This window comes from Lissotriton helveticus, chromosome 2_1 (assembly GCF_964261635.1).
Source record: "Lissotriton helveticus chromosome 2_1, aLisHel1.1, whole genome shotgun sequence".
Taxonomy (NCBI): Eukaryota; Metazoa; Chordata; class Amphibia; order Caudata; family Salamandridae; genus Lissotriton; species Lissotriton helveticus.
This window is the reverse complement of record NC_136059.1, coordinates 1,231,150,037-1,231,174,290: the sequence shown is the minus strand read 5'-3', so window position 1 is coordinate 1,231,174,290 and position 24,254 is coordinate 1,231,150,037.

Here is a 24,254-nt window from a genome sequence, read left to right as displayed (position 1 = left end):
AAACTGGACAGCCTGGAGCACACAAGGCGCAGGGACACCCGTGTAAACAATAGGGCCATGAACTGTCTGGCCGCTGCCACATCACAGCTATGCCGTAGAGGCATTAACATGCAGGAAAGCCTCACTCAGAACACGGCCGAGGTCACCAGGGGCATGGCCAGGATCACCAGTGCCCTCGAGGCAATGATAATATCAAACACAGCACTGGATCCTGCCCTGGATGTGGCTGACGGAGATGACAGCAGTAGCCGCAGCAGCTTGGCAAGCGCTGTGGTTCAGCCACGTAGGAGCAGCAGGTGCCCAGCTGAGCCTGCAGGCCATGAGGGAAGCAGTGAGCAACATCCCAGTGGCTCTGGGAAGCGCGGGAGCAAATGACTTTGCCAGTGTGGGTCATGTAACCCAGGACATGTAGTCCCCACATTTCTTTTCTTTAAGTTGTTGCACTTCAGTGCATGAACGTTGTGGCAACATTAAATGACGTTCTTCTCATTCACAACCTGTCTGCGTCTCATTACTTACTCAGAAATAGTTGTGTGTAATCTCCTCACGTCTGTATCTGCCATCACTTGGTGTTGTCACTCCAGCAGGTGGTGTGTCAGGCACAGCAATGTCGTCGTCATGATCCTCGTAGTCAGACAACTCCACCTCAGTACCCTTCTTAACAGCAAGGTTGTGCAACATGGCACAGGCAGCAATTATCTTACAGCAGGTGATGGGGGTATACTGCCTTGCACCTCCACTCTTGTGCAAGCATCTGAATCTGCTTTTCCAGATACCAAAGGTCCTTTCAACAACATTCTGTGTGCTTTTGTGGGCCCGGTTATATCTTCTTTGGCTGGGTGTTGAGGGGTTGAGGTAGGGGGGAGTATAAAAGAGCGGAGGGCATATGCACTGTCTCCTAAAAGGAAAAGTTAATACATTAGTCCCATGCATACATTTATTTCTTACTGCAATAGGTATTATGGGGGTCAGACACTGTGTCTTACCTAGGAGGTATCCTTCACCAAATTCCCCTGCAGTCAGCCGTGCATAGATGCCGCTGTTTTGAAAAATATAGGAGTCGTGGGTACTCCCAGGGAATTTTGCCACAATTTCAGTGATGGTGCACTTTGCATTGCAAATCACCTGCACATTGATGGTGTGGGTTAACTTCCTATTCCTGTAGATATATTCTGTGTCAGCAGGGGGACAAATGGGAATGTGTGTGCCATTTATGCAGCCAATATTATTTGGAGATCGAGCCATCTGGTAAAAGTCTGATTTTGTTTGCACCAGTTCTGCATGGGTAGCAGGAAAATAAATGTAATGCTCCATCCTGTGTAACATGGCGTCAAGGAATTTGTGGAAAAACATTGACAGGCTGCTCTGTGTCACCCCACCTACCACAGCAACCACGCTCTGGTAGCTCCCAGACGCGAGGCTGCACAGCACCTGCACATGGGGTGGAATTGCATGTGCCCTTGGGGTAGTGTGCTGCAACAGTGGTTGGAGGTCCCTGATGAGCTCCAAGATGGTGTCTGGGGCCAACCTGTACCTCTGCAGTATCTCTGCCTCTGTGAGCATGAACAAGGTGACCCTCTGCCTGTAGACCTGCTCCTCTCTCTGCCATTCCCTCTCTCCTTCCTCCTGTAGCCATAGCCGTTTTGCAATGACATACAATGCCGCCATTGTGCAAACAGAATTGCATTTTGGGTCCTTTTTTATAGGTTGCACCTGGTTACCACCTGATTCCAATCCATGGTAAATACCGACTCTTAAATACCGAATTTGAAGCAAATTCGTTATTTAAGAGCTTCCCTACATCTCAATTTCCATTTTTACCAATTCTTATTTACCGATTCGGTATTTTACCGAATCGGTAAATTTACCGAATCGGTAAATTTTCCGAATCGCAAACCGTTGCAATTTGGTAAAATTACCGATTCGGTAACTTTTCCGATTCGGTATTTTACCGATTCGGTAACTTTTCCTATTCGGTAAATTTACCGATTCGGGCTATTTTTGGTCTCCTACATCCCGAAAGCTCAATACCGGTCGGTAACGGCCGAAAATACCGATTTTCACCCGTTACCGACCGGTATTGGGCTACCTACATCTGGCCCATATGTTATCAGCTTGACCAACGAGGCACTATTCCCTGAGCCTGGAATTTGAATCACCCTTTGGCAAAATGGGGAACCTAAAGGGGACTGTTGAACCACGAAGGATCCATTTTGGCACTGCAGTTCCTCAGGTCACACAACGTTCAACAAGCTGTTATGTTTTGGTGCAAACTACTGGAACTGAAGTAGCTGGTAGATTCATCACAATTTCCCTATATTCCAGGCATACATCTTTCCATTACAAAGCATTGAAGGTGAAGTGTCCTTTCAGTGCAGTGATGGTTCATACATTCTTGTTATGTAAATAACGCTTTGCCATGTTGGAGAGTAGTCTCTGCGTTTATTAGCAGAGACAGCGGCCATCTAGAAGAGATGTTCCAATCAGGAACACCATTACTTTAGGAGTTTAACAAGGGGCAGATTCTGGGAGGAGTGTTTAGAGTCAGGCCTCATGACGTTACCTGTGTAGTTTGCTGAAGGACGTATGTGTTTGGCAGAGAAGGAAGATGGCTGGCTTTTAGTAGAATGCAAGAGAGAAACTTGACAGTTTTACCTGTGTTGTTAGTTTAAGTCTAATTAGAACAGGCCCAGCAATTCTGCGTTAGAGACCAGCTCGGAGGGTCAATGTGCGTGTGTATTCCTGAGGCGGAAGCCGGGAATTGTGTGACAGCGATAACGCATGCTATATTTTTTTTAATTGTTCTCTTGCTTGAAACATTGGCACTGACCTGCTTTTAATACCCATCTGTACGCCTTGCCAGCTCTCAGCGCTTCGCCCCCACCGCAGCCGATTAGGTGCTGCCCTGGGACCAGCCACTTAGCCGCCATCTTGGGTGAGGAGCAGGGATAGCGGACCAGTTGCTCGGCCCTCCCGCCCTCCCCGGTATAAAAACCGAGATCTCCCTCGCGCGCACAGATTGACAGTGTGCATGTGTATTCCTGAGGTGGAAGCCGGGAATTGTGTGACAGCGATAACGCATGCTATATTTTTTTTAATTGGTCTCTTGCTTGAAACATTGGCACTGACCTGCTTTTAATACCCATCTGTACGCCTTGCGAGCTCTCAGCGCTTTGCCCCCACCGCAGCCGATTAGGTGCTGCCCTGGGACCAGCCCCTTAGCCGCCATCTTGGGTGAGGAGCAGGGATAGCGGACCAGTTGCTCGGCCCTCCCGCCCTCCCCGGTATAAAAACCGAGATCTCCCTCGTGCGCACAGATTGACAGTGTGCGTGTGTATTCCTGAGGCGGAAGCCGGGAATTGTGTGACAGCGATAACGCATGCTATATTTTTTTAATTGTTCTCTTGCTTGAAACATTGGCACTGACCTGCTTTTAATACCCATCTGTACGCCTTGCCAGCTCTCAGCGCTTCGCCCCCACCTCAGCCGATTAGGTGCTGCCCTGGGACCAGCCCCTTAGCCGCCATCTTGGGTGAGGAGCAGGGATAGCGGACCAGTTGCTCGGCCCTACCACCCTCCCCGGTATAAAATGGCCACCCCTCCGCGGAAGCGCAGCGGACGGGCGCAGCAGGCGCACCGGTGGCGCGCCGAAGGCTCACCAAAGGCGAGCCCGTCTGTGCCCATCCGCGCCCAGCCGGGGCTAGGGGCTAGCCATGCTACCTGTCGGACCACATATTCCCGCGATGACCTCTTCAAATACAACAGAGGGCAAGGTCGCCTGTCTGGGGACACCTGCAATCGGGCTATGAGGCAAGGAATCTTAGCCGGTGGCACTTTTTCGTCGGAATCTATGGGTCCGACTTACCCTATGAGATCTAACCCCAGCACACAGACTGAGCTTGGTTTTCATCCCCTAGCCATTCTCTATCTTAATACCCGCTCCCTTGTGAAACATCAGTTCGATATCTTCCTCTTGCTTGCCACAGACAAACCCGATATCCTCCTACTCACTGAGACCTGGTTGACACCAGACTCTGCCCCCGATATACTAGCAGCACTCCCATCGGACTATTATATTATACATGCTGACCGCATGACAGGTAAACCTGGCGGGGGGGTCGCGGCAATTATTCGTTCTAATCTGAAAGTAAATGTCCTCACTTGCCTAAACCTCCCGGACACAGAAAATCTGGTGTTTAAACTTGACCTCTCTCATGTAATAATTGCGTGTGTGCTTTAGTACAGACCTCTGAATAATATGCCATTTTCCCCAATCTCGCTAAGCGAGCAAATTGCAAATTTGGCCATGGACCATGCCAGGGTCCTCTTGCTAGGTGATTTCAATTACTGGTTTAACGACCCCCTGGAAGGCCCGCATTCTAGCAAGCTCACTGAGCTTCTCACGAACCTGAACTTTAGTCAGCAGGTTCCTTTGCCAACCCACTGCAAGGGCCACATCCTGGGCCATGTCTGGACCAACTCTTCGTTGGTCACGACCCCGGTAACCTTCCCCTGTCTTTGGTCAGACCACCTGTTACTCAAATTTAATCCTGTCTATTCTACCACCAAGACGATTGCCACAGTGGCCGGAGGCTGGGCTAGGAAATGGAATGCATTAGACAAATCAGAATTTTTACGGACACTCACTAATACCATTCCATTCCCCCACCCTGATATCAATATGCATGAAACCAACCTATCTGGATGGCTGCTAGCAGCTAGTGATGTGCACGCTCCTTACAAGAAAGTTAAACTGGCGCGGCGTGCAGACGCCCAGAGATGGTTCTCCCCCGAGCTGAAAGCAAAGAAACTGGCCCTACGTCAAATGGAGCGACAATGGCGCCGTAGCTACACCCCCGACCTAAAGATCAGATTCACTACAGCCCGGAAGGAATATATAAAGGACATCCTCTCCACTAAAGCGGCTTACTTTTCCTCTTGTATCCTTAACTCAACTAATAGATCGAAGGACATTTTTTCCATATTGAATGAATTAACAAATTTAGACAGTGTCCGCCCTAGGCTGACCCCCACCCAGACCCTCTGTGATTCACTCAACGATTATTTCATTGAGAAAATCTCGGATATTAAAGCAAGTATCTCACAACCCCCCACTTCCATCATCCCGGCTACTGCTACTATCAAAAACAATGACGCTCAGCAGCTTTCCTCCTATTACCTCAGAGCAATTCCAAGAGCTTCTAGTGAGAGTTAAATCTAGTGCCCCCTCAGACAGCTGCCCCCCCATATTCTAAAAGACTGCTTTTCTGCCTTCCCTGAAATTGCCTGCACCCTTCTGAATGACTCTCTAAGGTCAGGACAAGTGCCCCTAGCATTCAAGGAAGCTACGGTAGTACCGCTTTTGGAGAAACCCGGGGCTGATCCAACATGCAAGGCAAACTACCGCCCTATCTCTCTGCTCCCTTTTCTAGCAAAGGTGATGGAGGCCCACGTAGCCAGATGCTTGTCCAAATTTTGGGAGGATTCAAATTACCTTGAGCCCCATCAGGCAGGGTTTCGGCCCGCGCATTCGACGGAAGCGGTGGTACTTACGGTTCTGGATACACTCCGCGACTGTGCGGACAACCGCTCCCCTCAGGCCCTGGTGCTTCTGGATCTCTCGGCCGCGTTTGACACGGTCGATTATACCTGATCGACCGTTTCACCCAGGCCGGCATCCAGGGCAAAGCGGTCAGCTGGGTAAAATCCTTCCTGGAGAACAGATCTCAGCCAGTTCGCCTTGGAGATCTGGTTGCCCCCAAACAGACCATCACCTGCGGTGTTCCTCAGGGCTCCTCCCTGTCCCCCCACTTGTTCAATCTCTACATATCTCCCCTAATTCAGTCTCTTAGAGATAGACAAGTGACGGTTTTCAATTATTCAGATGATTTGCAACTGCTCTTTACGGTTGACAACTCCGAAATCTCTATCACCAGCTTTCAGGCCACCATGAGATACATCCAAGCTTGGATGGACCAAAATCATCTGAAATTGAACCAGGGTAAGACTGAGCTGGTACTCACAGGGGACAGTGTCAAAAACTGGGGCCCACACTACTGGCCGCCAGACATGGGGCCAGCTCCGATCCCCTCTACATCGGCAAAGACACTTGGAGTCACCGTAAATAGTGATCTCTCACTGAAAACACAAGTGGGCCAGGTGGTCTCCAAGTGCTTTTTCCAACTTAGGAAAATTAGGAAGGTTCGGCGCTTCCTTACATCGGAGGCCATTACCCAGGTGGTGATAGCTACGGTGCTGTCCCACCTGGATTATGCTAATCCTATTTACCTTGGCATTCCTCTCTACCTGTTAAAGCGACTTCAGATGGTCCAAAACCATGCAGCCAGACTGATTTTGAGTCAACCTAGATGGCAATCTGCCTCCCCGCTGCTCATGAAACTTCACTGGCTCCCTATGGCCCAACGTTGTACCTTTAAGACAGGCTGCATGATTTTTAAATCCTTACACTGCAAAAGCCCCAAATTCATCGATAAATTGATAACGAGGCACACCCCCTGCCGCAATTTGCGGTCAGCCCATCTTGCCCTTCTACATACTCCCTCTTTCAGGCGGAAGCGCACTGGTGGCTGTCGCTTTGCGACACTGGCCCCTCGCCTGTGGAATTCCTTTCCCCTTGAGATCCGGACCTGCCCCGACCTCATGATATTTAGAAGAGCACTGAAGACTTGGCTCTATAAACAAGCATACCATCAACTCTAGTACACAATCAAATTCTTCTGGATGCCGCTCCCTGTCTTTCCTACAGCGCCATGAAACCAATCGGTGTCAGTGCGCTTTACAAATTCTTTTAACATTAACATTAATATTAACATTAACATCAATGCTCTCAGCCTACCAGTGTTCTTCTAGCCTGACCTCATCTCTCCCTGCCCACTTCCCTTCTCCCAGTTCAGCTTTCTCGCACCACCAAGTGTGAAAACTATAAACTGCTGCTCTGCTGGTACCAATGTGGGCACAACACTGAGGAAAACAGAAGAAAGGAAGGTGGGTGGAAGCAGCACCACAAACTACAGGAGGGAATGAGGGTAGGTAGGAGGAACACGGAGTGGGAGTTGTACATGAGGAAGCCAACTCCAAAGACACAGGGCCTCATCCATGAAAAGTGAAGCATCGCTGGGTGAAAACAGCGATGCGTCACTTTTCATTGCACCCTCCTTGCGACATGCTGGATGTGTCATATTTACAGTATGACACATCATGTTGCAAGGAGTTACAGTATTTCTGACGTATCTGTGGGCACAAAAATGACGCATTGCTGGAGTGTGTCATGAAAGTGATGCAACACCATCAATGGGTCATTTTAAATGGGCAAGTCCCATTTCAAATGTGCCTGTGTCAGTCTTACACCTGCTATGAGGCAGGCGTAAGACACTGACGCATTTGCGTCCTAGAAGTGATGCAGTAGATTTCACTGCGTCACTTCTCCGAGGCTTACTTGCGTCAGAACGCCAACCCTGCATACATTATACCTGACGTAAGTATAATGTGGCACAGGGGTTTACAAAGTGATGCAAGGGCTCATAAATAAGCCCCACACCCTGGAAGAGTGCTTGAATACAAATAAAAAAGCTGCACCTAAAACAAGCATTTGCAATGCAATAGGTCTCGCATTTACGAGAGTTTGAGGTATTGGCATTGTAAATGACAATGCCAATGCTTGTTTTATTTTTACTTTAAGTAGCTACCTTTTAAATACTTCAACCTATTATGACACCTTTCCAGGTAAGAAAGCTAATCCCTTCAGAGGTTCGCTGCAAACAGTCAACACTGTGAAATATGATAAAATGCTGCTCCTGCCTCTTTATTTCCATTTGTACGTCCTAACAGTTAGGCCAAAACGGTGCAATTACGTCGTTAAGCGGCACTTCACGATCCCATGATGTGATCCTGCCGGCAGCATGTTACGAAGGCTCAAACTTTCAGCTTAATCAGAATAATCAGGAATCAGTTGACTCGTTTTATTTGTATTCTGAATATAAATAGATTGTTGGAAAGGCGATCCCAGGGGAGACAGAAGGTGTCTGACTGCCTGCCCCGAGACCCCACTCTCGCTATGGAATAGGCCGAGCGCCGTAGGGAGGCCTCCTTGGCGAGGCTCCTCTCCTACAATCGTAACAGCAGAGCAACCACACTACTTACAGAAGGACACCACACAAGAGGAAAGTTCACACGATTCTTTATATAAGTAATTAAAACCGGCTCTTGGCGAACTGGGTAGGTGAGGATCGAGGGATCCGTAAAGTCTTGGTTCAGAAAAGGGGGGGGGGGGTAGCGTGATTGTCTTGGTACCAACGGGTGCGAGGATAGTTCTCCGTGGAGCAGGCCGCGACAGCGTCCGCAGGGCCTCGAATGTGGTTCAGCTTGGGCAGGCCGCGACAGCGTCAGCAGGGCCTCGAAGGTGGTTCAGCTTGGGCAGGCCGCGACAGCGTCAGCAGGGCCTCGAAGGTGGTTCAGCTTGGGCAGGCCACGACAGCGTCAGCAGGGCCTCGAAGGTGGTTCAGCTTGGGCAGGCCACGACAGCGTCAGCAGGGCCTCGAAGGTGGTTCAGCTTGGGCAGGCCGCGACAGCGTCAGCAGGGCCTCGAAGGTGGTTCAGCTTGGGCAGGCCGCGACAGCGTCAGCAGGGCCTCGGAGATGGTTCCAGGTACAAGAGTTCGGATCAGGATCAGCCGCGACGAGGTCAGCAGGGCTTCGACTCCAAGATACAACTGCTGTCCTGATCCAGGGCTGGCCCAGATATAGGACTGGAGTCCTTTGATGTCCGGACCCTCGCGCCTGGGGGTCAGAGGGGCCGGGATGAGGGTGTCCAGACACCCAGCAGGGGATGGAGCCAGCGCCCAGGGAGGCTGGAGGGCGATCGATACCAGGCGTCCGGGGACGGCTGGAGGGCCATCGCAACTTCCCGCCTCTCGGATCTGTCAAGTGGCCACTCGACCACCTGGGAGGATCTTGGTGCCCCGATGTCGGGGCTTCGCTGGGGCCGGGGCCAGGGTGGCTGCGGCCACGTGCTCGGGACGTGGTGGGCCCAAGATGGAGTCGGGCCAGAGATGGGGCCCGGCATGGTTGCCGGACCGGCGGCATTGGCGAGCAGGGCCCGCCCGGGTGCCAGGAAGGGGGAGAGCCGTAGGTTGCCAGAGTGCGGCTCTCCTTGTGGGTTCGGGAATGTTCGTGTCAGGGGGGTCGACAGCAGGTCGACGGTGGCCCGATGTCGCCCGGGGCCCGCCATGCGGGAGGGGTAGGCCCACGCCACGAGGCCGGGTCCAACACACGTCCCCTCCAGCTGTAGACGGGGAGAGTCACCCATCTTCCTGGGGACTCTCTTCGTCGAGGCGGAAGAATCGGGACAGGCCATCAGCGTTGGCGTGGTCGTTGCCAGGGCGATGCTCCACAGTGAAGTCCATCCCTTGGAGGGAGATGGACCATCGCAGCAGCTTCGGGTTTTCGCCACGCATGTGCATTAGCCACCGCAGGGGCCGGTGGTCAGTCTGCACCCGGAAGTGGGTGCCGAAGAGGTATGGCCTGAGTTTCTTGAGGGCCCACACGACGGCGAAGGCCTCTCTCTCGATGGTGCTCCACCGTTGTTCTCTGGCCAGCAGCCGCCGGCTGATGAAGGCGACTGGATGGTCAATTCCCTCGGGGTCCATTTGGGATAGGACCGCCCGATGCCGTGCTCCAAGGCGTCGGTCTGGACTACGAACCCTCGGCTGTAGTCCGGGGCTTGGAGCACAGGGGCGGTACACATGGCTGATTTCAATGTCTCGAAAGCCACCTGACACGCGGGTGTCCATTGTACTTTCTGGGGCTGGTTTTTCGAGGTCAGTTCAGTGAGGGGCCCCACAATACTCCCATAGTTCTTGATGAAGCGCCGATAATATCCAGTGAGCCCCAGGAAGGCCCGGACGGCAGTCTGGGTGACTGGGAGCTCCCAGGCTACGATGGCGTCAATTTTTGGTTGGAGGGGGGCCACCTGACCGCTCCCCACTTGGTGTCCCAGATAGGTCACGGACCCTTGGCCTATCTGGCATTTGCTGGCTTTCACCGTTAACCCGGCCCGTCGGAGGGCCGTCAGGACCTTCCAGAGGTGTTCCAGGTGCTCGGCCCAGTGGAGGCTGTAAACGGCAATGTCATCTAAATAGGCGGCGCTGAAGTCTTCCAGCCCCGCTAACACTTTGTTTACTAGTCTCTGGAAGGTGGCCGGGGAGTTTTTTATGCCGAAGGGCATTACCTTGAATTGGAAGTGGCCATCGGGGGTTGAGAAGGCTGAGTGCTCCTGGGCGCCAGGGGTGAGGCCGATCTGCCAGTATCCGGCTGTAAGGTCGAAGGTACTGAGGTACTTGGCGGCCCCCAGGCGGTCGATCAGTTCATCAGCCCGGGGGATGGGATGTGCGTCGGTTCTGGTAACAGCATTCAACCCCCGGTAGTCAACACAGAACCGGAGCTCTGGAGGGGTGCCAGGTGCGGTGGCTTTAGGGACCAGGACAACGGGGCTGGCCCACGGACTGTCGGAGGGTTCGACCACCCCCAGGGCCAGCATCTTGGTAACTTCGGTCTGGATGCAGGCCCGCACTCGGTCGGGGACTCGGTAGGCCCGGTGTCGTACTGGCTGGCTGTCCCCAGTGTCGACATCGTGGACACACCACTGGGTGACCCCGGGAGTGATTGAGAACAGGTCTGTGAACTGCCCCAACAGCTCTCGGCAGTCTCGGCGCTGTGCGGGGGTCAGGTCGGGGGACAGAGAGATTCCTTCGACGGAGCCGTCCTTCTCAGTGCACCTTAGGAGATCGGGCAGGGGCTTGGAGTCATCTTCGGCCCCATCATCTGTAGCTAGCAGCAGACTGAGTTCAGTGCGTGCGAAGTGTGGCTTGAGCCGGTTAGCGTGTAGAACCCGGAGGGGGTTCCTGGGGGACTCCAGGTCCACGAGGTAGGTGACGGGGCTCTTGCGCTCGATCACTTTGAAGGGGCCCGACCATTTGTCCTGGAGGGCACAAGGTTCGACCGGGGACATGACCCAGACCTGCTGGCCTGGCTCGAATTCAATGGACGAAGAGTTCTGATCATACCAGCGCTTCATGTCCTCCTGGCTGGCCTCAAGGTTGGCCTCGGCAAGGGCCCGGAACTTCCGGGTCTGGTTTCGGAGTGTCAGGAGGTACCGGTAGACATCTGGTGGTGCGTTCTGGACGGTAGTTTCCCAGCCTTCTTTGACCAGGCTGAGGGGACCTCGAACCGGGTGGCCGTACAAGAGTTCAAAGGGGCTGAAGCCCAGGGACTTCTGCTGTACCTCCCGATAGGCAAATAAGAGGCACGGCAGCAGAACGTCCCATTTGCAGCGGAGGGGCTCTTCTAGGCCCTGGATCATCCCCTTGAGTGTTCGGTTAAACCGCTCCACCAGCCCATTCCCTTGGGGGTGATACGGGGTGGTGAACTTATACGTGACCCCGCACTGTTGCCACAGGGCCCGCATATACTTCGATATAAAGTTCGTGCCCCGATCACTCACGACCTCTCGGGGAAATCCGACTCTGGAGAAGATCCCCATCAGGGCGCGGCCCACTACGGGAGCCGTGATGGTTCTGAGGGGGATGGCTTCAGGGTAGCGGGTGGCGTGGTCCACCAGGACAAGGATGAAGCGATGTCCTTGCGAGGTTTGGGGGTCCAGGGGCCCCACAATGTCGATTCCCACTCGCTCGAAGGGTGTGGTCACTACTGGAAAGGCCTGGAGGGGGGCCTTCATTTTTCCCCTGCTCTTTCCGCTGGCTTGGCATGTCGGGCAGGTTCGGCAGTGGTTGTGCACATCGCTGCGCATCTTCGGCCAATAGAAATGGGTCACCAGGCGGCTGTAAGTTTTGTCCTGCCCCAGGTGCCCGGCGAGGGGCACATCGTGTGCCAGGTTCAAAAGAAAGTCTCTGAATCGTAGGGGGACCACCAACACTCGGCTGGCCCCTAGCTCGGCGATTTTCTGTTCACTGTATAGGAGGTCGTGGTCCCAGTAGACCCAGTGGGACCCCGAGGTGTCCCCGGTAGCTTGGGCGGTGGCTTGCTGTCGGGTCCCTTCGAGGGAAGGGCAGACCTTCTGTTCCTGCCGGAACTGCTCCCGGGTGGGGCCACCCTCTTGGCGCCATTGGGCTAGTTCGGGTATGTCGCTGAGCTCGTGGCTGCTTTCGTGGTCGGGCTCCGACGGCCTGGGCTCGGAGTCAGACTCTTCATTGTCTGCTGGTGGTGGTGGCGCGGGCCACTCCGGCTCTTCGGTCGGGGCGGCCTCGGTCGCCGCCGAGGCTCGGGCTGACATGGACCGGGTCATCGCGCAGACCCACTCTGGTAGACCCATCATGCCGAGATGTTCTCTTCGCTCGACTTGGGCCCAGGGCGAGCTCTCGAGGTCGTTCCCGAGGAGGCAGTCCACGGGGGCGTCGTCCCGGACGGTTACCTTGAGAGTACCTGACACTCCCCCCCACTCGAAGGGGATTCGGGCCATCTGGCACAGAGTCTCGGAGTTGTCGGCGGCCCTCACGGGGCATCGTACGTTTGGAATTATCTGTTCGGGGGTCACCAAGTGGCAGCGGACGGCCGTCACACTGGCTCCCGTGTCGCGGAGGGCTTTGGTCCGTTGTCCATTGATGTGGACCCACTGACGGTACTTCTGAGTGTTGCTCGGTAGCGGGGCCTGGGGGACCATGTCTCTTTTGCCCAGGCAGGCGAGGGCCATGGCGGCCGGCTCGTACTCTGTCGGATCTTCATCAAAAACCTCTTTGTCTTCTTCTCCCCCCTCCCCCAGGGCTGCAGCAGCGAACTGGCGGGTCAGGGGCCCGGTGGTGCCGGGACGCTTGTTCATGGGGTAGAGGGGGTCACTGGCGTAGTGACCGGTCCGCTGGCATCTGTGGCAAGTAATGTTCGGGTGGGGCCCTGGCCGTGCTGGGGGGGTCCCTCTTCTGACCAGGGACGGCGAAGTGTTATTGTGGGGGGACCCCCGAGGCGGACTCCGGCCCGGGGTCGACTGGAAGTCTCGGCTCCGGTTCTGGCCTCCCCCGCCGCCACGCTGGCGGGGGTGCCCCCGGCCGTTCTGTCCTGCTTCTCCTATCGGGGTCCGGGGGACCCGGGTGCTCACCCAGCGATCGGCCTCTATGGCGAGTTTCCGTGGCTCGGTCAGTTTACTGTCGAGGAGATGCTGCCTTAGCTCGACAAAGCAATTGTTGGAGAGGTGCTCCCAAACGATGAGGTCGAACAGTTGTTCGTAGGTGGACACTTTGCTGCCCTTTATCCATCCCTCCAGAGCCCTGCTATAAAAGTTCACGTACTCGACCCATGTGGTGCCGGGGATTTTCTGGCAGTCTCTGGATCTCTGCCGGTACATCTCGGGGGTGAGGCCATATCGGATGAGCAGGGCGTCCTTCATGTGGTCATAGGAGGACATCACCTCCTCGGCCAGATCTAGCAGGGTGTCTCGGCCCTCGCTGACAAACCTCCCCCATAAGCCGGCACCCCAGTCTTTTCGCGGGATGCGGTGCGCGGTCATGGCCACTTCATATGCCTTGAACCATTGCTGGATATCGTCATTCTTGTAGTATTCCTTGACGATATCCTTCGGGATGTGGACCTTCGGGTCGGCAGGAGGTGGAGCGTTCCGGGTTACGGCGGCGGCAGCCTCTTCAATTTTGGCCTTGATCTCAAGTTCTTTGAGGCCCCGCTCGTGTTCATACGCGAGATTTTTTCTTCTAGTTCTGTTTGCCTTCGTCGTTCTTCCAGGTCACCCTCTAAACGCCGTTGTTCCAGGGCCATCTTCTTTTCTGCTAATTGGAGTTCCCCGTCCAGCCGGAGTCGGGCGAGCTCGAGTTCATGTAGCCGACTCCTCTCTCGCTCCCGGGCGTCCTCCGGGGAGGGGCCCGGTTCTCTATAGATGGTCCTTTCTTCTACGGGAGTTGCGACTGTACTCACGGGTACCTCTATGACACTGTCCTCGTTTGTTTGGGGTGGGGTCGCTCCCGTCTCCACCCAGGTTTGCAATGCTTCCTTAAAATCCTCCTTTGTGTTCTGACTGGTGGTAGCGATACCCAAGGCTCTGCAGAATTGTTTGAGTTCCTTATGGGTGTATTCCTCTAGTCGCTCCTTCTGGAATTCTGTGGTCGCTCCGGCGTCTTTAGTAGTCATCGTGGTTGTGGGTCTCTGTTAGCAGTGACGTGTTACTCGCTGTACGATTTGCGCGGGTTCGGATCCCGTCGCTTGCCACCAATGTTGGAAAGGCGATCCCAGGGGAGACAGAAGGTGTCTGACTGCCTGCCCCGAGACCCCACTCTCGCTATGGAATAGGCCGAGCGCCGTAGGGAGGCCTCCTTGGCGAGGCTCCTCTCCTACAATCGTAACAGCAGAGCAACCACACTACTTACAGAAGGACACCACACAAGAGGAAAGTTCACATGATTCTTTATATAAGTAATTAAAACCGGCTCTTGGCGAACTGGGTAGGTGAGGATCGAGGGATCCGTAAAGTCTTGGTTCAGAAAAGGGGGGGGGGGGTAGCGTGATTGTCTTGGCACCAACGGGTGCGAGGATAGTTCTCCGTGGAGCAGGCCGCGACAGCGTCCGCAGGGCCTCGAGGGTGGTTCAGCTTGGGCAGTCCGCGACAGCGTCAGCAGGGCCTCGAAGGTGGTTCAGCTTGGGCAGGCCGCGACAGCGTCAGCAGGGCCTCGAAGGTGGTTCAGCTTGGGCAGGCCGCGACAGCGTCAGCAGGGCCTCGAAGGTGGTTCAGCTTGGGCAGGCCGCGACAGCGTCAGCAGGGCCTCGAAGGTGGTTCAGCTTGGGCAGGCCGCGACAGCGTCAGCAGGGCCTCGGAGATGGTTCCAGGTACAAGAGTTCAGATCAGGATCAGCCGCGACGAGGTCAGCAGAGATTCGACTCCAAGATATAACTGCTGTCCTGATCCAGGGCTGGCCCAGATATAGGACTGGAGTCCTTTGATGTCCGGACCCTCGCGCCTGGGGGTCAGAGGGGCCGGGATGAGGGTGTCCAGACACCCAGCAGGGGGGTGGAGCCAGCGCCCAGGGAGGCTGGAGGGCGATCGATACCAGGCGTCCGGGGACGGCTGGAGGGCCATCGCAACTTCCCGCCTCTCGGATCTGTCAAGTGGCCACTCGACCACCTGGGAGGATCTTGGTGCCCCGATGTCGGGGCTTCGCTGGGGCCGGGGCCAGGGTGGCTGCGGCCACGTGCTCGGGACGTGGTGGGCCCAAGATGGAGTCGGGCCAGAGATGGGGCCCGGCATGGTTGCCGGACCGGCGGCGTTGGCGAGCAGGGCCCGCCGGGGTGCCAGGAAGGGGGAGAGCCGTAGGTTGCCAGAGTGCGGCTCTCCTTGCGGGTTCGGGAATGTTCGTGTCAGGGGGGTCGACAGCAGGTCGACGGCAGCCCGATGTCGCCCGGGGCCCGCCATGCGGGAGGGGTAGGCCCACGCCACGAGGCCGGGTCCAACACACGTCCCCTCCAGCTGAAGGCGGGGAGAGTCACCCATCTTCCTGGGGACTCTCTTCGTCGAGGCGGAAGAATCGGGGCAGGCCATCAGCGTTGGCGTGGTCGTTGCCAGGGCGATGCTCCACAGTGAAGTCCATCCCTTGGAGGGAGATGGACCATCACAGCAGCTTCGGGTTTTCGCCACGCATGTGCATTAGCCACCGCAGGGGCCGGTGGTCAGTCTGCACCCGGAAGTGGGTGCCGAAGAGGTATGGCCTGATTTTCTTGAGGGCCCACACGACGGCGAAGGCCTCTCTCTTGATGGTGCTCCACCGTTGTTCTCTGGCCAGCAGCCGCCGGCTGATGAAGGCGACTGGATGGTCAATTCCCTCGGGGTCCATTTGAGATAGGACCGCCCCGATGCCGTGCTCCGAGGCGTCGGTCTGGACTACGAACCCTCGGCTGTAGTCCGGGGCTTGGAGCACAGGGGCGGTACACATGGCTGATTTCAATGTCTCGAAAGCCACCTGACACGCGGGTGTCCATTGTACTTTCTGGGGCTGGTTTTTCGAGGTCAGTTCAGTGAGGGGCCCCACAATACTCCCATAGTTCTTGATGAAGCGCCGATAATATCCAGTGAGCCCCAGGAAGGCCCGGACGGTGGTCTGGGTGACTGGGGGCTCCCAGGCTACGATGGCGTCAATTTTTTGTTGGAGGGGGGCCACCTGACCGCTCCCCACTTGGTGTCCCAGATAGGTCACGGACCCTTGGCCTATCTGGCATTTGCTGGCTTTCACCGTTAACCCGGCCCGTCGGAGGGCCGTCAGGACCTTCCAGAGGTGTTCCAGGTGCTCGGCCCAGTGGAGGCTGTAAACGGCAATGTCATCTAAATAGGCGGCGCTGAAGTCTTCCAGCCCCGCTAGCACTTTGTTTACTAGTCTCTGGAAGGTGGCCGGGGCGTTTTTCATGCCGAAGGGCATTACCTTGAATTGGAAGTGGCCATCGGGGGTTGAGAAGGCTGAGCGCTCCTGGGCGCCAGGGGTGAGGCCGATCTGCCAGTATCCGGCTGTAAGGTCGAAGGTACTGAGGTACTTGGCGGCACCCAGGCGGTCGATCAGTTCATCAGCCCGGGGGATGGGATGTGCGTCGGTTCTGGTAACAGCATTCAACCCCCGGTAGTCAACACAGAACCGGAGCTCTGGAGGGGTGCCAGGCGCGGTGGCTTTAGGGACCAGGACAACGGGGCTGGCCCACGGACTGTCGGAGGGTTCGACCACCCCCAGGGCCAGCATCTTGGTAACTTCGGTCTGGATGCAGGCCCGCACTCGGTCGGGGACTCGGTAGGCCCGGTGTCGTACTGGCTGGCTGTCCCCAGTGTCGACATCGTGGACACACCACTGGGTGACCCCGGGAGTGATTGAGAACAGGTCCGTGAATTGCCCCGACAGCTCTCGGCAGTCTCGGCGCTGTGCGGGGGTCAGGTCGGGGGACAGAGAGATTCCTTCGACGGAGCCGTCCTTCTCAGTGCACCTTAGGAGATCGGGCAGGGGCTCGGAGTCATCTTCGGCCCCATCATCTGTAGCTAGCAGCAGACTGAGTTCAGTGCGTGCGAAGTGTGGCTTGAGCCGGTTAGCGTGTAGAACCCGGAGGGGGTTCCTGGGGGACTCCAGGTCCACGAGGTAGGTGACGGGGCTCTTGCGCTCGGTCACTTTGAAGGGGCCCGACCATTTGTCCTGGAGGGCACAAGGTTCGACCGGGGACATGACCCAGACCTGCTGGCCCGGCTCGAATTCAATGGACGAAGAGTTCTGATCATACCAGCGCTTCATGTCCTCCTGACTGGCCTCAAGGTTGGCCTCGGCAAGGGCCCGGAACTTCCGGGTCTGGTTTCGGAGTGTCAGGAGGTAACGGTAGACATCTGGTGGTGCGTTCTGGACGGTAGTTTCCCAGCCTTCTTTGACCAGGCTGAGGGGACCTCAAACCGGGTGGCCGTACAGGAGTTCAAAGGGGCTGAAGCCCAGGGACTTCTGCGGTACCTCCCGATAGGCAAATAAGAGGCACGGCAGCAGAACGTCCCATTTGCGGCGGAGGGGCTCTTCTAGGCCCTGGATCATCCCCTTGAGTGTTCGGTTAAACCGCTCCACCAGCCCATTCCCTTGGGGGTGATACGGGGTGGTGAACTTATACGTGACCCCGCACTGTTGCCACAGGGCCCGCATATACTTCGATATAAAGTTCGTGCCCCGATCACTCACGACCTCTCGGGGAAATCCGACTCTGGAGAAGATCCCCATCCGTGCGCGGCCCACTACGGGAGCCGTGATGGTTCTGAGGGGGATGGCTTCAGGGTAGCGGGTGGCATGGTCCACCAGGACAAGGATGAAGCGATGTCCTTGCGAGGTTTGGGGGTCCAGGGGCCCCACAATGTCGATTCCCACTCGCTCAAAGGGTGTGGTCACTACTGGAAAGGGCTGGAGGGGGGCCTTCATTTTCCCCCCGCTCTTTCCGCTGGCTTGGCATGTCGGGCAGGTTCGGCAGTGGTTGTGCACATCGCTGCGCATCTTCGGCCAATAGAAATGGGTCACCAGGCGGCTGTAAGTTTTGTCCTGCCCCAGGTGCCCGGCGAGGGGCACATCGTGTGCCAGGTTCAAAAGAAAGTCTCTGAATCGTAGGGGGACCACCAACACTCGGCTGGCCCCTAGCTCGGCGATTTTCTGTTCACTGTATAGGAGGTCGTGGTCCCAGTAGACCCAGTGGGACCCCAAGGTGTCCCCGGTAGCTTGGGCGGTGGCTTGCTGTCGGGTCCCTTCGAGGGAAGGGCAGACCTTCTGTTCCTGCCGGAACTGCTCCCGGGTGGGGCCACCCTCTTGGCGCCATTGGGCTAGTTCGGGTATGTCGCTGAGCTCGTGGCTGCTTTCGTGGTCGGGCTCCGACGGCCTGGGCTCGGAGTCGGACTCTTCATTGTCTGCTGGTGGTGGTGGCATGGGCCACTCCGGCTCTTCGGTCGGGGCGGCCTCGGTCGCCGCCGAGGCTCGGGCTGACATGGACCGGGTCATCGCGCAGACCCACTCTGGTAGACCCATCATGCCGAGATGTTCTCTTCGCTCGACTTGGGCCCAGGGCGAGCTCTCGAGGTCGTTCCCGAGGAGGCAGTCCATGGGGGCGTCGTCCCGGACGGTTACCTTGAGAGTACCTGACAATCCCCCCCACTCGAAGGGGATTCGGGCCATCTGGCACAGAGTCTCGGAGTTGTCGGCGGCCCTCACGGGGCATCGTACGTTTGGAATGATCTGTTCGGGGGTCACCAAGTGGCAGCGGATGGCCGTCACACTGGCTCCCGTGTCTCGGAGGGCTTCGGTCCGTTGTCCATTGATGTGGACCCACTGACGGTACTTCTGAGTGTTGCTCGGTAGCGGGGCCTGGGGGACCATGTCTCTTTTGCCCAGGCAGGCCAGGGCCATGGCGGCCGGCTCGTACTCTGTCGGATCTTCATCAAAAACCTCTTCGTCTTCTTCTCCCCCCTCCCCCAGGGCTGCAGCAGCGAACTGGCGGGTCGGGGGCCCGGTGGTGCCGGGACGCTTGTTCATGGGGCAGAGGGGGTCACTGGCGTAGTGACCGGTCCGCTGGCATCTGTGGCAAGTAATGTTCGGGTGGGGCCCCGGCCGTGCTGGGGGGGTCCCTCTTCTGACCAGGGACGGCGAAGTGTTATTGTGGGGGGACCCCCGAGGCGGACTCTGGCCCGGGGTCGACTGGAAGTCTCGGCTCCGGTTCTGGCCTCCCCCGCCGCCACGCTGGCGGGGGTGCCCCCGGCAGTTCTGTCCTGCTTCTCCTATCGGGGTCCAGGGGACCCGGGTGCTCACCCAGCGATCGGCCTCTATGGCGAGTTTCCGTGGCTCGGTCAGTTTACTGTCGAGGAGATGCTGCCTTAGCTCGACAAAGCAATTGTTGGAGAGGTGCTCCCAAACGATGAGGTCGAACAGTTGTTCGTAGGTGGACACTTTGCTGCCCTTTATCCATCCCTCCAGAGCCCTGCTATAAAAGTTCACGTACTCGACCCATGTGGTGCCGGGGATTTTCTTGCAGTCTCTGAATCTCTGCCGGTACATCTCGGGGGTGAGGCCATATCGGATGAGCAGGGCGTCCTTCATGTGGTCATAGGAGGACATCACCTCCTCGGCCAGATCTAGCAGGGTGTCTCGGCCCTCGCTGACAAACCTCCCCCATAAGCCGGCACCCCAGTCTTTTCGCGGGATGCGGTGCGCGGTCATGGCCACTTCATACGCCTTGAACCATTGCTGGATATCGTCATTCTTGTAGTATTCCTTGACGGTCTCCTTCCGGATGTGGACCTTCGGGTCGGCAGGAGGTGGAGTGTTCCGGGTTACGGTGGCGGCAGCCTCTTCGATTTTGGCCTTTATCTCAAGTTCTTTGAGGCCCCGCTCGTGTTCATACGCGAGATTTTTTCTTCTAGTTCTGTTTGCCTTTGTCGTTCTTCCAGGTCACCCTCTAAACGCCGTTGTTTCAGGGCCATCTTCTTTTCTGCTAATTGGAGTTCCCCGTCCAGCCGGAGTCGGGCGAGCTCGAGTTCATGTAGCCGACTCCTCTCTCGCTCCCGGGCGTCCTCCGGGGAGGGGCCCGGTTCTCTATAGATGGTCATTTCTTCTACGGGAGTTGCGACTGTACTCACGGGTACCTCTATGACACTGTCCTCGTTTGTTTGGGGTGGGGTCGCTCCCGTCTCCACCCAGGTTTGCAATGCTTCCTTAAAATCCTCCTTTGTGTTCAGACCGGTGGTAGCGATACCCAAGGCTCTGCAGAATTGTTTGAGTTCCTTATGGGTGTATTCCTCTAGTCGCTCCTTCTGGAATTCTGTGGTCGTTCCGGCGTCTTTTGTAGTCATCGTGGTTGTGGGTCTCTGTTAGCAGTGACGTGTTACTCGCTGTACGATTTGCGCGGGCTCGGATCCCGTCGCTTGCCACCAATGTTGGAAAGGCGATCCCAGGGGAGACAGAAGGTGTCTGACTGCCTGCCCCGAGACCCCACTCTCGCTATGGAATAGGCCGAGCGCCGTAGGGAGGACTCCTTGGCGAGGCTCCTCTCCTACAATCGTAACAGCAGAGCAACCACACTACTTACAGAAGGACACCACACAAGAGGAAAGTTCACACGATTCTTTATATAAGTAATTAAAACCGGCTCTTGGCGAACTGGGTAGGTGAGGATCGAGGGATCCGTAAAGTCTTGGTTCAGAAAAGGGGGGGGGGGTAGCGTGATTGTCTTGGCACCAACGGGTGCGAGGATAGTTCTCCGTGGAGCAGGCCGCGACAGCGTCCGCAGGGCCTCGAAGGTGGTTCAGCTTGGGCAGGCCGCGACAGCGTCAGCAGTGCCTCGAAGGTGGTTCAGCTTGGGCAGGCCGCGACAGCGTCAGCAGGGCCTCGAAGGTGGTTCAGCTTGGGCAGGCCGCGACAGCGTCAGCAGGGCCTCGAAGGTGGTTCATCTTGGGCAGGCCGCGACAGCGTCAGCAGGGCCTCGAAGGTGGTTCAGCTTGGGCAGGCCGCGACAGCGTCAGCAGGGCCTCGAAGGTGGTTCAGCTTGGGCAGGCCGCGACAGCGTCAGCAGGGCCTCGAAGGTGGTTCAGCTTGGGCAGGCCGCGACAGCGTCAGCAGGGCCTCGGAGATGGTTCCAGGTACAAGAGTTCGGATCAGGATCAGCCGCGACGAGGTCAGCAGGGCTTCGACTCCAAGATACAACTGCTGTCCTGATCCAGGGCTGGCCCAGATATAGGACTGGAGTCCTTTGATGTCCGGACCCTCGCGCCTGGGGGTCAGAGGGGCCGGGATGAGGGTGTCCAGACACCCAGCAGGGGGGTGGAGCCAGCGCCCAGGGAGGCTGGAGGGCGATCGATACCAGGCGTCCGGGGACGGCTGGAGGGCCATCGCAACTTCCCGCCTCTCGGATCTGTCAAGTGGCCACTCGACCACCTGGGAGGATCTTGGTGCCCCGATGTCGGGGCTTCGCTGGGGCCGGGGCCAGGGTGGCTGCGGCCACGTGCTCGGGACGTGGTGGGCCCAAGATGGAGTCGGGCCAGAGATGGGGCCCGGCATGGTTGCCGGACCGGCGGCGTTGGCGAGCAGGGCCCGCCGGGGTGCCAGGAAGGGGGAGAGCCGTAGGTTGCCAGGGTGCGGCTCTCCTTGCGGGTTCGGGAATGTTCGTGTCAGGGGGGTCGACAGCAGGTCGACGGCGGCCCGATGTCGCCCGGGGCCCGCCATGCGGGAGGGGTAGGCCCACGCCACGAGGCCGAGTCCAACACAGATTTAAAACGTTTTACAGAGGCCGAGTATACATACCTCTGTCTTGATGCACTTACACAGAATAATTTCTTCTGTTGCCTAAAATTGTGTAAAAAGAAGAAGTAAATGCTTAAGAGCCGGAGACATATTTTAGCTCACTTGTCAACCCCAGATAAATTTCAAGGAATGTGCCTGGGCCAAAGCAACGTTACAGTTTGCCGACTTTTATGACAGTGATATAATTTTTGTATTTTTTTTTAACATTGTTTTTATTGCCATTTATAACATAAAGACTTTCACATTTACATTCAGCAAGACAATCAGCATGTAATATTTGGACTGTAGGCCATAGTTATCCTGGCCTTCCATGGTTTATACAGCTCACATCAAAGAATATATTACAATTTAACATAACAGCAGTAGTTAAGAAACACTGCCCCACACCCAGACCATGCTTCAATAATGTTTAGTGGGATCTCAGACCCTCATGTCAGGGGAGGGTATGAAAAAACTGATATACACATCAAAGGTCGTCTGTGTTCACAGTGTTTAGCCCGTCCGCATATGGCTCCCAGAAATCCCGGGGGCGAGATCGCGCCGGCAGCTGTTCCCAATACGTCTCTAGCTGCATTTTACAGTGTGTAACACTAATGATCCATTGTTTTGTGGTCGACGGCCGAGTCGCCCTTCAATGACGTTTTGCCAGAATTAAAACCTTCTACGGTTGGGTGGAATACCAGTGTTGTCTCCCAGCAACACCTCCAGCGGCGTGCAGGGCAGTTGGTGTCCAATAATAGCCTGTATGTGTTACGATACTCATAGCTAAAAATTAGGTACCGGCCGGCAATGCCACTCCACGTGTAAAAAATTGGCCTGCGTGTCCCCACGTCACCAACAACGGTCATCGGAGCGCAGCCCCATTCGTTGCAAAGTCAAAGTCAAAGTCAAAAGAAACTTTATTTCGATTGAATTTACAATCATAAAAGTGCATTAAAAACAGATAATTACAACAATTTATGAAAGTTTCAATTTAAACGTTTTTAGCTGGAGAATACACGACACTATGAATCAATACATTAGGAAATCATTAAAAAAATCGTCTATGCAGTGTCACTCTGTAAAGGGATGAAATGACAGGTTATTCATACAGAACTAAATAGAGTCTTATAATGCAGTAAGCAATAATTGGGAATGAATTTTCAAGCATGCTTTGAGGAAGCAAGCTACAGATTTTGCGGCGGACGGGGTATCTAGGTACTGAAGAGCCAAAAGAGCAGGTCTGCATCTTCTCAGACCTAATTGTCGGAGAAGTGGGACCAACCAGCGTTTACGCGGGGTCTCGTAAAAGTTGCAAAAAAAGGTTACATGCATGGTAGACTGGCAGGTACATCCGTCACAGGGGCAACTGGCTAATTCACGTGACCAATCAGAAGGCTCAGGAAGTGAGACAAGACGATAAAATAAATCAAATCGGAACCTAGTTAAAACATATCTATCATAATTTGACAGGTAAAATGACAGATAAGGTTGGATACCGTAGGAGGATTGTATCGTCGTTAAATGAACATTTGATTGTTTGCCAATTTCGGAACACATGCGTAAGTCTCTTAAATGGGCAACACACATATGCTTCAAAGTTTTTCCCATTCGTTGCAATTGCGTCGTTGTGCGATAAAGGCGGTGTTAATATTTGAAGTGGATTAATCTTAGCCGATAATTGGAGGACCACAATTTCGACTGTTCGCAAACTAGATGCTATTGGTCATCCATAATGCTCGTCTCTAACTCTGTTTCTCACCCAGTCTTAGCTTCGGGAATGATAAGTGGGGATTCCCGCTGCATGGTGTTATATATGTAAGTAAACAGCTTGCGGCCATGTCCAATCGCGATATGGTCTGGTACTTACCTAGGTCCCCTCTCACCCCTACCCTCTGCCCCTGGTTGTAGGATGACAGCCTCCCACCCCCCAGGCGCACAGGATTGGGGGGACCACATCAGTTGTTGTAAAGATTTTGGAATAGGGGGAGTGACCCCCCCCCCGGCCGTATTTATTAACAAATAAAACACTATTCAAAACTTTCATTTGTTACAAAAATTATGCAGAAAGTACAGGTACATTGATATACACAGGTTGTAAGAGCTATCCTTAACACAATCTAATACATGAGGCACTCCTACCATAAATCTAACAATGCATGATATTACTTTCTGCGTGTCCCTTGTAGAGCCTACGGCAAAGTCAACGTCTGGCAGCTTCTCCCCCTATTTTGTCCCAGGGTCTACAGCTACTACTCCTGGAGTAAGGCTGCGCAGGGGGTACAGCTTATCAGACGGAGATGTGTCCCCCGGCCCCCCCCTACGCCCTGGCCTTGACCCCTTAGGGGGCTGCAGACTTGCTGCGCATGCACGTGCGGGGGTGGCCCAAGGCCTACTGGGAAGGATACTCCCCGGGCCCCCTTACCCCGACAGCCTACTTACCAGCTGTCACTACCCACGGAGTTACCTGATG